The sequence below is a fragment of the Vulpes vulpes genome, chromosome 1 (assembly GCF_048418805.1).
Source record: "Vulpes vulpes isolate BD-2025 chromosome 1, VulVul3, whole genome shotgun sequence".
Taxonomy (NCBI): Eukaryota; Metazoa; Chordata; class Mammalia; order Carnivora; family Canidae; genus Vulpes; species Vulpes vulpes.
Genome location: NC_132780.1, coordinates 110,903,951 through 110,918,467, shown reverse-complemented (window position 1 = coordinate 110,918,467; position 14,517 = coordinate 110,903,951). Strand labels below are relative to the sequence as shown.

Here is a 14,517-nt window from a genome sequence, read left to right as displayed (position 1 = left end):
TATATATATCGCATGCAAAATACGTATTAATTAATCAGTAAGGCTTCCAGTCAACAGTAGGCTATTAGAAGTTAAGTTTTTGGGAGGTGCCTGGGTGGCTTAGTTAGTGGAGCATTCCACTGTTGATTATTGGCTCAGGACATGATCTCAGGGTCATGAGATCAAGTCCCACTTTGGCTCGTGCTCAGTGAGGAGTCTTCTTGAGTCTCTCTCTCTCTCTCTCTCTCTCTCTCTCCCCTTCTCCTTCTGACCCTCCCCCCCTACTTGCACATGCACACTCTCTCTTCAAGGAAATTTTTTTGTAATTTGAAAAAATAAAGAAGTTTTAAGGGAGTCAAAAGTTATACCCAGGTTTTCGGTTTTGTGGGGGTCAGCACCCCTAACACTTGCATTGCTCAAGGGTCATTTGTACTTTGAAACACATTCTTTATGGACCTTGTGAAGTATTTGGGTAGATGTTATCTCCCTTTTACAGATACAAAAACTTAAATTTGTAACCTTGGGACAGTACACTCTTTTTAAAAACTAATAAAATTATAGTAGCTGAATTTGAATTATGTGTTCTCTAAACTCTTAAGTCTATTGCTTTTTTTGCTTTCCCTTATATAAGAGTTCAGCAGGAAGGTATGGTTTGAATCCTGTGTTAAGGAAGGCCACTGTGGTACTCTATGTTCCTGTATGTGTTGAAGATATCGGCAAAGTTCTCCTGCAGTATAAGAGAAGAAAAGAAGATGAATGTACAGTTGTTCTTAGAACAAAACTGTCAATATATGTTATTTATTCTTTCATTGATGGTATAAATAGAGACCTCTAAAGGCCACCTGGGATTCCCTCTGCACAATGTAGTTTGAGAATTGGGAAGGATTTAAAGTAATTTAATTTGCCTCTACCACTACTCTAAGTTCCTATTGGTTCTGATTTCAATTTTTCACCTTAATTGAACTATATAAGTTTTCCCCTACCTGTGCCTTTATAAATTATCTAGGTATTATATTCTTTGGACAAAGATTATATAACAAACCCCTTTGAGCTAAGCCTATATATTGTTGCATTTTCACAAGAGGAAGAAGTCTGAACACCAGGTGTTTGTGGATGGTCAGCCATGAAGTACTAATGAGGCAGAAAACCCTTTCATATTTTAAAAAATCTGGCAAGCTTATGATGTTGCCCACTAAAGCCATCTGCCTGAGACAGCTGTATCTGACTCTAGCTTATGATGGCTTAGGCTGCTCTATCCCCAAGACAAAACTGCCATATAGGTTAGTAATAGAGATTTAAGATTTTATGTTTTATGCAGCAGGTGGACTCACAATGCAGAGGAAATATTATTTTAGCGAAGTTTCATGCAATGAGTTTTTCACTAGAACAAAAATGATATGTACTATCTAGAAAATTGATATACTATACGTAGATGTGACTGTGCTACCCCAGCCATTTATGGATTACAGCAGTCCCTCTCTACTTGTGGTTTTAAAACAAGAGATGCTTCTCCAGTCATTCTTTATTCTCTCACTGGGCTTTATTTTTCCTTACATACCCTGGCAATGTATTAATTTCTATCTATTATCCAACTCAATCACTAGAATGCAATCTCTTCTAGAGTGGGAGCTTTCTTCAATATTTTTTCACCTGTGCCTGGTCTGTAGAAAGTGCTAAGTATTGAATAATATTGAATGAATTCATGTATGAATGAATACTATTTTATATTTTTAATTTTATAGGCAAGGTATAGTTTAATCTTCATAGAGAAAAGGATGGCTCAACAATTATGTCCTCTTCTATGTACCGAGTAGGATAATGCAAGGAAGAGTCTACTTATATTCCTTTTTTTTTTTATTAAATAAAGTGATGTCTAGATCCTAAAAAGTGGGCTTGCTCTTAAGTATCATGATAATGCAAGAAGATGAGCATACACAGCATTTTCTTGAGATTTGTGGTAAATGGAGTGAGAGAGAATATAAATGGAAAAGATGTGCTGCAGATTATGTTCTCTGGAAGTAGACATGGAGACCAGAGTTTGGGTGTAGGATGTTCATTGTAAAAGGAAGGGGCTAAAAAACTGGGCCAAAGGAGAAGTGTAGCTGTGACTCAGCCCTGACAAAGCTTGGAGCAACCTCCTGAAGAGCTCTGAAGCAAGTGTTGCCTGCTTGGCTCAGTCACTGGAGGCAGGCTGCCCTGGGAAGGTCATACTGCCAGGTTGGGGTGACCCTCTGTAGGTAAGAGCCTGAGGTAGCCACAGCAGGAAGCTATCTGCTGGCCACATTGCCTGCAGGTAGGCAGCACATCTTTCCTTGGAAGGAGACCCGGTCATCCATCTTCCTGACGACCACAACCTATTTGAATCCTGTAACTGCTAATCTGAAGAATTCATAAAGAGATACCATGTGCCTCTGGACTAAAGTTTGAAGTGTCTGCCTACTAGGGTCATGACATGGCAGTAGTGTTTCATGAACACTGAAAATGGTGTTCTAAGAAAATGGTTCCTCCGATCAATGTTGAATGCTTCTGGGAAGAAATCAGTTTATTTTGGAAGCAGTTGTTTTTCAGAACATGTATTTACTCTGAAACCGTTTAAAAGTATGTTTTCTTGCCATTATTTTTCTTGTCATTGTATGATGCCCTTTATAATTCTCTTACCACAATTACAGTTTTGCCAAATATAATATTGTCAAGAAAATAACCTTTGCAATTAGTGGGGGATTGTTTTATCTTCTGAATTTTTATTTGTAGGTTAGTTATTTGAATTTTGATAGAGCTTTTCTTAGAAGGAAAAAAAATAATGGATAAATATTAGTCTTCAAGGCTAGCCCACACAGTTCCACATTCTCTCTGTCCCTCTGATTCCTGAATATTCTTGAAATCCAAAATTTAGCCAGAAACTCCTTGAGAGTGGTCATGAGGGAAGACACTGGTGCTGTATTACAGCTCTCACAATTGGGCAGAGCTCCTGATGGAGGGGTACAGTAGAATTTCAGAGATGTGAGAGGTGGGAGCAGGAAAGGAGGGCTCTGGTGGTGAGGTGTTAGGGGCAGGTGTTGAGACCATTTCTAGTTTTATCTCGAGAATGTTAATTGGAAACTGCCTGCATGGTTGTGGCAGCTATACACTGTAATTACAAGTGGTCTTTGTAGCTCCCCTCCATTCTGAAGCTCAGTAGAATCATAGCAGCACTGTTGTGGCAGCATAACGCAGATGTGTCCTTCTCCTCCCCCAGTGGAAAAAAGATGGGAGGGAAGCTGTGCGCTCTGAGTTCTATTTTTAAATGTCCATCACTTCATTTCAAAACATTTTTTTCAAACATGCCATAGATACCATTCTTCCTTGAGATGCTAAATTTGAGGTTTTAGAAACCAAATTCTGAGTTAGACAGCATAAAACCAACTATCTCAAAAGGTTTAAACACAATTGGTTTTTAATTACTTAGCAAAAAATTCATTGTACCAAGAATGAGAGAATTTTTAGCTTAAAAAGCAAAAGCTGTAAGGAAGCAAAAATCTGAGCTTAGAATAAAAATGTCATCTCAGTTTTAGAGTGTCATTGTGGCGAGTGCAAGATTGTATTCAAAAAAAGGGAAGAAGATGGATCTACTTTGGTTAATATTTTAAATACTTTAAATTTTCATTTTACTTTTGATTTACATTTCACTTCTTGACAAAATGTCCTTTCTGGGTAACATAGGGGGGAATAGTACTGTTCTGCAATATAACTTGCCCTCTAAGTCACCATTGGTTTTGATTCCTGCATGAGGAAAATGTTTTTTCCTCTCCTTTCCTAAAACATTTGAGTGTTTGTCCTCCTGTGTTGTAACTGAGAAGTCTGTGGTTGGTATTTCACAGGAGAAACACAGTATCACATGTCTGAGCCTGATGGAACACATTATGACTGAGTAAATGCTTTTATTTCTCTGGTAACTAACCTGTACCACCTCATCAGTTTTACATCTGGAGGTGAATAGAAAATGTAGGTTAGAGAAAAAAAGCTGTACTTTGCCCTGCTCAGAAGAACCTCAAATGGCAGTTCTTGCTGGGTGTAAAAGGGAGTTTTGCTTGATCTTTAGCGTAGCTTTTGAATCTACACTTGGAATAGGAAAGATCCTTATTTCCATCCTGGTTTTTTATTGTGAACCTAAAAAGTAGGAAGCAAGGACTTCTCAAGGTCCTTTCCAGATCTGAGTCCATATCTCCAGCATCGACATCATGGTGGAAAATAATCCTTGGATCAAATTGTGACTGCATGTCACTAGACACTTAGCCTTAGTAAATTAACCTGTGACTCTGCTTTATCTGTACAGTGGTGACACAATTCTTCCCAGGGTTGTTTTGAGATTAATATAACCTAACTTGTGGACAGCATGTAGCTTGATGCATTTCTTATTTCATATAATTTTTCACCTTTCCTAGAGTTTGGAACTAAGAGACTGGAATGTTATCAACATTCTTATGTACTGTAGGAAAGTAGGAAAAGCCCCAATCTTTCAATATAAGTTTCTAGATTGCCGTATTTTTGAGTAAGAAGCTTAGATAGGATATAAGTTATCAAGAAGCTTACATTTTTATGTAAATCAGGAAGGCTTGGTGATGTTACATCTTTATTTTTATATGTCACATGGATTCCTATTGAAGGCCCACTAAACTAAATCTGCTATCACATAAGGTCTCCCCTATAGAGATGACTAAGGAGAATTTGATGAAAAGTAATATATATTTTTTAAGATTCATTTGAGACCTGTCATTTTGTAAGTGGATAGATTATATTTCCTGAATCAATGCCAATAGCAGATATTTATTATGTGATTTAGTATGTTAGATGGGTACCCAGAATGTGTGTTTCTCTCTGTCCTGTATAAACCTATATTCTTTAAATCCACCCAACCCCACCCATCCACTCTAGCCGTGTTAGTGCTCTGAATATTTGTCTAATGATTCATTTTAATCTAGACATCTAGTTGGTCACTAAGACCCGCAAATGATGCTTTTGAAATATCTCTTATTTGTATCCCTTCAGCTATCTTTCAAGGTTACTTCCTCTTCATCTCCTGTCTGGATTATGTAAAATAATGGCGTGAATGGTCTTTGACCTCATCCTTCAATCCCACCCTCACTCTTTTGCACAATGTTTTTCACCATAAGCTTTTATCGTACTTACCAAAATGATTTTTATAAGGTCATTCTGAGCTCAGTAACTTTTGGTGGCTTTTCACTGACTACAGGCCAATTTATGTAGATTATAAAACAATGTTTTGGTCTGGATGTCCAGACTCTTAGCAATTTGACAACTGTCCATATAGCCAACCCTATTTTATTCTGCTGGAATAACTTTATTTTAGATAAATGGATCCTCTCATAGGTTTTCAAACACCTTATGAGCAGATCTCTCATCTTTGTCTCCTACCTGAAATGCCTTCTCATCATCTCTCTACCTTACTCTTAAGCCTTCAAAGTTGAGCTCAAATTCTGCCTTTAAGTGACAGCTTTCCCACTATCCCAGCCTCATTCAATTCTATGACCCACAAATCTATAATCCATAACTCTTCATAAAACATAATTAGAATGTTCTTTCAGGAGGATTTTTATCATTTTATTAACTGTACCTGATATAGAATAGTACCTGGCATACAGTAGGTGCTAAATAAAGATTTCTAAAAGTCATTTGACCTTGCTTGTAACTCTTCTGATTTCCCTTCTGGCTTAGAGGACAAAATTCATATTCCTCAGCTTAGCTTCTGAGGTCTTTCATAAAGTATTTAACTCTTTTTTAGCTCCCCAGCATTCGCCTTTCTAAGCCCCTAGTCGCTCTTAATATGATCTTCACAAGCCATGTGCCTTTCTATTTCAGTATCTTAGCTTATGGTGCTTTCCTGACTATAAACACTTGGCTTGTCTCTTTTCTGCCTATTTGCATTCCATACATCCTTATAAGGTTAAACTTAGATCTCACCATCTCCATTAAAACACACTTCTGTCCCTCATTCAAATTCCTAAAGTATACACCCATACCAGCTATGATGATTAACTTCTGGAAGTTAATCAAACTTATTATTTTTACCTGCTTTTATTAAAAATACCTTATTCTTTTTAAAAGTGAAATAAATTCCTTGTTTTTTTTTTAAATGAAGGCACAAAGGTACAAAAAAAATTTGAAAACACACTAAATCTCAGCACTATACTGTAAACACTAGATCACTTTATGCATAATTGCCCTGGGGTTATGTAAGATGCTAAGGTTTGGTGAATCTGGATGAAGGGTATATGGGAACTCTTTGTACTATTTGTGTAATTCTTTTGTAAGTCTGAAATTATACTGACACAGAAATAGATTGATGAAGTAGTGCAGAATTCATAAAATAGCCCAAATATATAGTGATATTAATAATATAGGAAGTAATGCAAATAAGTGGGGAAAACAGGACTGTTCAGTTAAAGGATGATGGAATAACAGGCTGTCCAATTGGCAACAAAAGATGGACTCTTCCCTCATATCATACACCCAAATAAACCCCTCATGGATCAACAAATTAGAAAATGATGAGGTTCAAAAACAAAAACATGAGTGATAAGCGTTATACTCATGGGTTGAAATTGGCATGATAAAGCCTGGGAAGAAAACTAAAAATCACAAAAGAAAAGCACTGATAAATCTGAATGCATAAAAATTAAAGCCTGTATATCAAAGGATGGAATGGGGAACACTATAAAGTTAAAAAGATGGGTAATAAACTGGGGGGAACATAGTTGTAACCTATATGACAAAGGATTGATAGGCACTTGGTAAAGTATCTAAAAGCTTGTTTCTAGAGGAACATTCCTTGGGCCTTGTGACTCTATTAATGATGTGACATAGGGAAAATTAGCTAACTGCTCTATACATCACTTTTTTCATTTGCAAAATGGGGATAAGACTTCTTGATTCATGGTGCTATTATAGGCATTTAACATAGCAAAGCATCTAATACCATGCTTGGCATATAAAAATAGTAATAGTAACTGCTAAAATATATTGGGGCTTAACTATGTGCCAGGAACTATGCCTTTTAAAATACGTTATATGATTTAATCCTCACCACAACCCTCCCAATAAGGAGGGTAGTATTCTCCCCATCTTACAGATGGGAACCCTGAGATTTAGAGAGATTATGTAATTTGACCAACAGCTAATTGATAGAGGGAGGATTTGAACAGAGATGGGATTCCAGATCCATCGTCTTGACATTTACACCAAACTATGGCAGTTCTCAAGACAATTTAGTTCCCTTTTCCTTGAGTATTGGGACTATGTAATCTTGACAGTTAATTGGATTTTCATGTCCCTCTCAGTAGATATATGAATTGAACTCTCCAAATGTATTTGGGCACTGGTATATCCATAAGGTTGCCATTTCAGAGAAAAAAAAAGCCTTATAGAAATTCATTACATAAAGAATTAAACTTACTTTGGCATACTCTATAACACCAACTCTCATATCTATGGTAGTTTTTCCACACAAACTTCTTGAAGTACTTTCTTTTGGTTTTTATCTTGAGAAAATAAAAAATCAGGGATGATTTTACCATAGCACTTATGCACATTAAAGTAGCTTAAAGCAGTAGCAAAGACAGGTGTTTGAGATATTAAACAGAAATAATGACTGGAAGTTATATTCTCATTCAAAAGTAATTTCAGATTTCTTATTAGAAAATTAAATTGATTTTGTGTTTAGGAAGCTTTTTAAGTTTTTTGATTTGTGAGCATAATTTATTGAAATCCTAGTCCACATTATAACAGAATAAAATTTCTTTTGATAGCTTTAATATTGAATTGAAAACTTTTATGAACTCCATATATTTAAAGACAGAGGCTACCATCTATCTATTTCTTTTGATGGGTTATAGCCAGGGTTTAATTTTGTTATTCAGAACAAATCTGAAAATACGTTTTGTATCATATTAAACATTTTTCTTCATCGTAATAGTGTTAAATCATTTAAAACCTAATTTGAAAAGAAAATAGTGAATCAGACTCATGATTTATGCTTCTTTAATCATGAAGAAGAATTGACTTGTAGGGACATGAAAAGTTTTAACTCTGTGCTTTAAATATGATTTGTTTAAAAATCACTGGATTTTAAGGGAACACTTTTCTTGATTGAAATGTCTTTATCCCTCTAGCTTTTTATTGATCGATGATAAAGAAAGAGGGACACTAGAAAACCCTGTTTAATACACAGAAATTCTAGGTCTACTTGGGTGGCTCTGTTGGTTAAGCTTCCAACTCTTGATTTCAGCTCAGGTCATGATCTCAGGGTCCTGGGGTTGAGCCCCAAGATGGGCTCCTTGCTTAGCACAGAGTTTGCTTGAGATCCTCTTCTTCTACCCTTCCCCCTCACAATCGCAGTCTCTCTCACAATGAAATAAATCTTAAAAAAAATAATAGCAATACCATATATATGCAGTACTTAGCTTGTTGGCCACCTGTCCTATTACCTATCTGCAACAAAACATCAAATTAGGAAGATTGCAAAAAAGGCCTCTGAGCAACCAAAATAAGTGTAACTACTTCCATTAAAAAAAATATCTATGAAGGGGCACCTGGGTGGCTCAGTCCACTGAGCATCAGTCTCTTGGTTTAGGCTCAGGTCTTGATCTCAGGGTGGTGAGATAGAGCCCCAGTGTAGGGCTCTGCACTCAGTGTGGAGTCTGTCCCTCTCCTTCCCCCTTGGCCCCTCTCCCCCACTCACATGTGCCTGTGCGCTCTCTCTCTCTCTCTCTCTCTCTCTCTCTCTCTCTCTCTCTTCTCTCTCAAATAAACAAAAAAATCTTAAAAAAAAAAAAAGCAACCTCCGAAGGATCCCAACCTCATCACCACCACCACCACCACCACCACCACCACTCTTAGCAGCTCTCACATATTTCTCCTGTATTCTTACTTTGCCCAAATTCTAACAAACTTAGATATTAGGTTTCTAAGCCCACAGAAGTTTAGGAGGAGGAAGAGGTATTACAGGCAGTCAAGCAGACAGCCAGAGGTGATCATTGGCATTTGATACTGGGAGGCTACAGGAAAACTTTATTTATTTTTTAAGATTTTATTTATTCATAAGAGACACACAGAGAGACACACAGAGAGAGAGAGACACAGGCAGAGGGAGAAACAGGCTCCATTTAGGGAGCCTGACGTGGGACTCGATTCAGGGACCCCCGGATCACGCCCTGGGCCGAAGGCAGTGCTAAACCGCTGAGCCACCAGAGCTGCCCACAGGAAAACTTTAAAAGCAGACATAAAAATGCAAAAACTATAGCTACCTGGGAACATTTAATCAATACCCAGGTTTCTCAGTCCTGAGAGCATCACTGTATTAGAGAACTAGTATAATAAGACACATCATAAAAAGATTAATTTATGGTCAGTAAATGTCAGCATTTACCAGTTTCCAGAATCCATTCTAACAGTGGTATCTCATTCTTACAAGAGATAGGGATTTGGGCTTGGTAATTGAAGATTCAAGAACCTCTGCTTGCTCTTGCTTCATTAGTTCAGTGTTAGGATCTTCTGAAGCTTCCTTTATCTCTCACTTTCACCTGGAGGTCTGTGAATCCAGTTTCTCCTCAGGCCCTCATGCAATCTAGGTTTTCTTGGCCAGCCTCCTATCTGAACTTAAGATCTCTCTGCAACTTTTGATGCAAGGTCTCCATTCCCAAGGAAATATCTTCTCACGGATCCCTGAGTCTTGAGCTTCACTCTTGGGTATGCCCATGCAGCTATATATGTTCCCTTTACCAGACAAAGTGTTTCTCCATCAATAATAAGGGGAAGTGGGCAGCCCCGGTGGCGCAGTGGTTTAGTGCCGCCTGCAGCCTGGGGTGTGATCCTGGAGACCTGGGATCGAGTCCCACATTGGGCTTCCTGCATGGGGCCTGCTTCTCCCTCTGCCTGTGTCTCTGCCTCTCTCTCACTCTCTCTGAATGAATAAATAAATAAATCTTAAAAAAAAAATAATAAGGGGAAGTACTGTAGGGTATCCATGATTAGTCAGGTTTTTAAAAGTCTACTTCACCCTACTTCTAGCTTTCTTCCTTCTTCATTCCCAATGGAATGTCTTAACTAGAGCTAACTGTCCAACCTGATTTGGACTCTTGGGATCAAAAGATCCTATGGTACTAAATTTTTGTTATTATAGCAGAACTGAAATGAATGCGTAACTGTTGCTGGTATCAGGAAGTCATAGTCAACTTTGCTTTGTCCAATAATGTTTAGTCCCCTTTCCCTTATGGGGTTTCCCAATAATGAGTATGTACTACATACTAGAAATAGTTTCAGTCCAAAGAGATTTTTTTTTTTAATTCTTTAAGATGGTAATTCATCAGGTATACAAAAATGTGATCAGTGTTTCTACTGTATCACTTGTAACAGTTTTCTGTATTAATACTTGTTAATGGTAATTGTCTTTCTCTGATTGACTTATTTTGCTTAGCATAATATCCTCTAGTTCCATCCACATCAATGCAAATGGCAAGATTTCATTTTTGATGGCTGTGTAATATTCCATTGTGTGTGTGTGGTGTGTATACACACACACACACACACACACACACACACATATATAGCACATCTTTATTCATTCAATTATCATAACATTTTACTCATGTGGAATTTAAGAAACAAAACAGAGGATCATAGGGGAAGGGAGGGAAAAATAAAACAAGACAAAATCAGAGAGGGAGACAAATTGTAAGAGACTCTTAACCATAGGAAACAAACTGAGGGTTCCTGGAAAGGAGGGAGGTGGGGGGATGGGGTAACTGAGTGATGGACATTAAGGAGGGCACATGATGTAATGAGCAGTGAGTGTTAAATAAGACTGGTGAATCACCGAATCTACCTCTGAAACTAATAATACATTATATGTTAATTGAATTTAAGTTAAAAAAATACTTATTAATGGGCTAGTCTCCTTCTGTTAGTGTCAGATCTATTACTTCCCCTACTGGTAGTCATGGCCTACCTGGAGTCTTCAGTGTTAAGAGGTGAAAATATTTTGAGGTTGTATTAAATTTTGTATTGCATTTAACCTAGAGTGCACTACGTAGGTTCTCCTACAGCTCAGAGACTGCAAAGGGCTTTATTTACCATCCCCTGCTGATATGTGAAGCCTTCCCTTATTCTAATCTTGTAACCATAAGACTACCCACATCCAATTTTATATATATATAAATATATATATGTACACATACACACACACATATACACGCACACACACATATATATATATACACATATACACACACAGACATCCAACTGTATGTGTTTATATGATTAAATATATACAGAATATAGTATTCAGATGCAACTCTCCCATTAATATTTCTTGGGAAAAGAGATTACTACTTGCAACAGGATTCTAAGCAGGTTTTTAACATTGCATGTTTGATCCCCGCTATTTTTGCCCAGGTTTATATTATAGGATGGTTTAGACTGTTGTCTTTAGTTCTTCCTTTGGCAGTCTTAGGGTCAGTTTTCATAATTTTTTTTTCCTTAGGTCCTTTTATTACCACCATAAACTAGCCCAAGACTCTCCCTAACAGGCTATAAACTCTGCAGGCAGGGATTAAATCCTTTTATCTTCCCACACCAAACACAGTGCCTGGATTCTTACCTTGCATGTTATAGAAGCTTTACAAATGGCTTACTGGTAAATTAATTAAGTATAAGTAAAGACTTCTGGATAGCCTGTGTCTTATTGAGCTTCTAATTGTTTCTTCAGCAGCATTAGCTAGAAAACACAATTTCCCAGGAGCTATGTTTTATCTTACTTAGTTAATGTGGTTGTAGAGAAGGACTGGGACTTTGTCATGCTGATATAAAATTTTGATTAAGAGAAAACAACAGTTTATTTCTGTTTTACTAATATCTCCACATAAAGTACCATTTGTTAAATGGAGATACAATTGGGAAGGAAAGGTTTTCTCAAGTTATTATAACTAAGACATGATATAATTTAAAAGTGATTTCTACTTCATATGTAGGGCTCGCTCAGTTAATGTATCCAGTTATTAGGCATTAGGAAATTTTGACTGAGGAACAAGGTTAGGAAATAGATGTGCAAACATAGAAACAGAAAGAGACTGTATAGTTTGAATAAGTTAATGCTGCTCTACCAAGCCTAATGATCTCTTTTTGCCCTTCCTCATTTAGTAATTGGGCCATTTCCCCCCAATATATTAACTGTGGCCTAGGAGTGAGTGAAAACATCTAAGCTGCTATATTAAATCACTTTAGGATATTGGGAATAGGAATTTGCAAATCATTGCTTAAGGGAACCAAATAAGAACTTAAGAAGAGTAAATGCAACTTACTAAAGGGCCCAATATAAGCCAAATAGTAGCTTTTGCCCTGGGATGTCTTAATGCAGTGTGTGATTTCCATGTACTTTAGTAACTCTTTGATTCTGATCTGATTCAGATAGGGCCACTGCTAACCTTGTTCCTTTGGGAAAACTAGAAAAATGTGCCCTTCCTTGAGGAAAATTTTTGAGTATGTTCTGCACAACTTGAACAATCCAATGAATTCAGCCCTGAAGAAAGTGGGACTTCGGACAAGTACCCTCACCAGCCTTGTTTGGTGATTCTGGACTCCACCTTCCTGTAGGGAAGGGAAGAAGAAGGAATGGGAATGAGGGGAATGGAGTTGAGAATTGGCTCCAGGATTTAATCAGCAGTACCTAACTGCAGTTCACTCAAATGGTGGTTCCATAAACCAAACTTATTTTTAAATCAGTGACCAGAACATCTGCATTCTATTAAGAATCATTCAAAACTGCTGCTGAGAGGACAAAGGACATGCCCCTTTGGTTCAGCCTGGCTCTGTGGGATTGGCGTGTGGGGGCCCATCACCACAGCAGGAGTAAGCCTGTGTATATACCACACACAGCCCCCAAATGTCGGGGCTTACATACCACTAGCAGTGCATACCTCCTCCCACTCCACCCTACCCCATCCCCATCAGTCTACTCTGTTTGGTACAGAAAATGAGCCAGTCAGAACTAGGGCCTCCTCGAACTAGGGACAGGTACTGGGATGTGAGCAAGCACCTAGTTCTTCCAAGTATATGCATGCTGTGGGTGCCAGGGTGAGGTGACATGAGAGAAAACTTTACCCATGTCTTTACGTTTCAACTGGGAGACTCAGTATCTCTTCTCCTGCTGTCACATGTCTCATAAAACTTCACCCATGTCTGTCTTGTGCATACTGCCACTTGCCACCTCTCTCCAGCCATGGTGCTCTTTTGCTACCCTGATTCAGTTCACATAGATGTAGTGTGCTCTGTTAGTACTCAAAATAATACAATGTTTCTATATTAAAGTGAGCACCTTAATGTTTAAAGCAGAATCTTAAACATTTTTCACTTAGAATTTCCACATTTTACCTATATTAATGCTTATATTTTTTTATGCTTCTGGTTTTTTAAGTAGAATATACCTGAAAAAATTCAGATCACATATTGTAGAATGTGAAAGCATGTATTACTTATCCATCCTCTAATTGCATGGTTAGAACTATACAGCTCCCTGAATTTCTGAACAGGAAGCAACATATGCTCCTTTTAAGGTTCTGAGTCTGTTCAGGACTTGCTAATATGAGCTAGGAGGTAGGAGAGAGAGGCTTTCTCATGCCAGCGGTGCTCTAGAGACTCAGTTGGGAGTTTAAAGCCCCGAAAGACCTCAATCTCCCACCAAAATACAAATCTCAATATAAGGTTTTTCTTAGCATTAGACTGGATTGGAAAGACTAGTCTAATGAACTTCTGTTTCAGAAATGTCTTTTAGTGACATAAATTCACACTGAGAATGAAATTTCACCATGAGCTTATTTATACAATCTATTATTTTTAAGTTTTGTATTATGGGAAATTTCAAACATAAACTGGAGTGGAGAGAACAAGACAATGAACTCTTATGTAACATTACCCAGCTTCAGCAATTAATAGTTTGTCAACTATGTTTCCTCTGGCGGCCCCCTCTTTTTTCTTTGCCTTCTAGAATCTTAAAGTAAATTTCAGACATCATGTCCATTTACCTGTAAATATTTCAGCATTTGTCTCTATAAGGCCTTGGCATGAAAACCCATCATGCCATTATAATACCTACAAAATTAGTAATAATTCCTTTTATCATCCAATACTCTTCCACATTCAAATTTCCCTGATTGTCTCAAAGACATCTTTTTATGGATTGTTCAAACTAGACTCCGTCTACGTTGTATCTGGCTGTTTATGTTTCTCAGGTCTCTTTTTTTCTATATTAATAAATTTTTACATGTTTTCTGTATATTTTCTTTTATCAAGGAAGCTTAAAGGAAAAATTGCTACTAAAATTAATGTGTTAGGATATATTGTTAAATCATTAATTTGTATATTCTTCACATTTTCAGATCTAGATATACTTAATGCTGAAAGGCTGGGAAAATGAAAAAGAAGAGAGAAAAAATTTTCCTTTTGTAATTCAAAAACAGGCTTGAATTGATTTTATTTCTCAACAGTGGAAAT

The 14,517-nt window shown here is 37.3% G+C and overlaps 1 protein-coding gene and 1 long non-coding RNA gene across 2 annotated transcripts in view; one reads left to right on the top strand and one right to left on the bottom strand.

The window, feature by feature from the left end:
- IFT57 (intraflagellar transport 57) overlaps positions 1-14,517 on the top strand; it is a 51,972-nt gene that overhangs the window by 12,375 nt on the left and 25,080 nt on the right. The gene's annotated exons all lie outside the window — the stretch shown is intronic.
- Positions 1-14,517, bottom strand: part of LOC112913413 (uncharacterized) — a 34,454-nt gene that overhangs the window by 10,419 nt on the left and 9,518 nt on the right. The gene's annotated exons all lie outside the window — the stretch shown is intronic.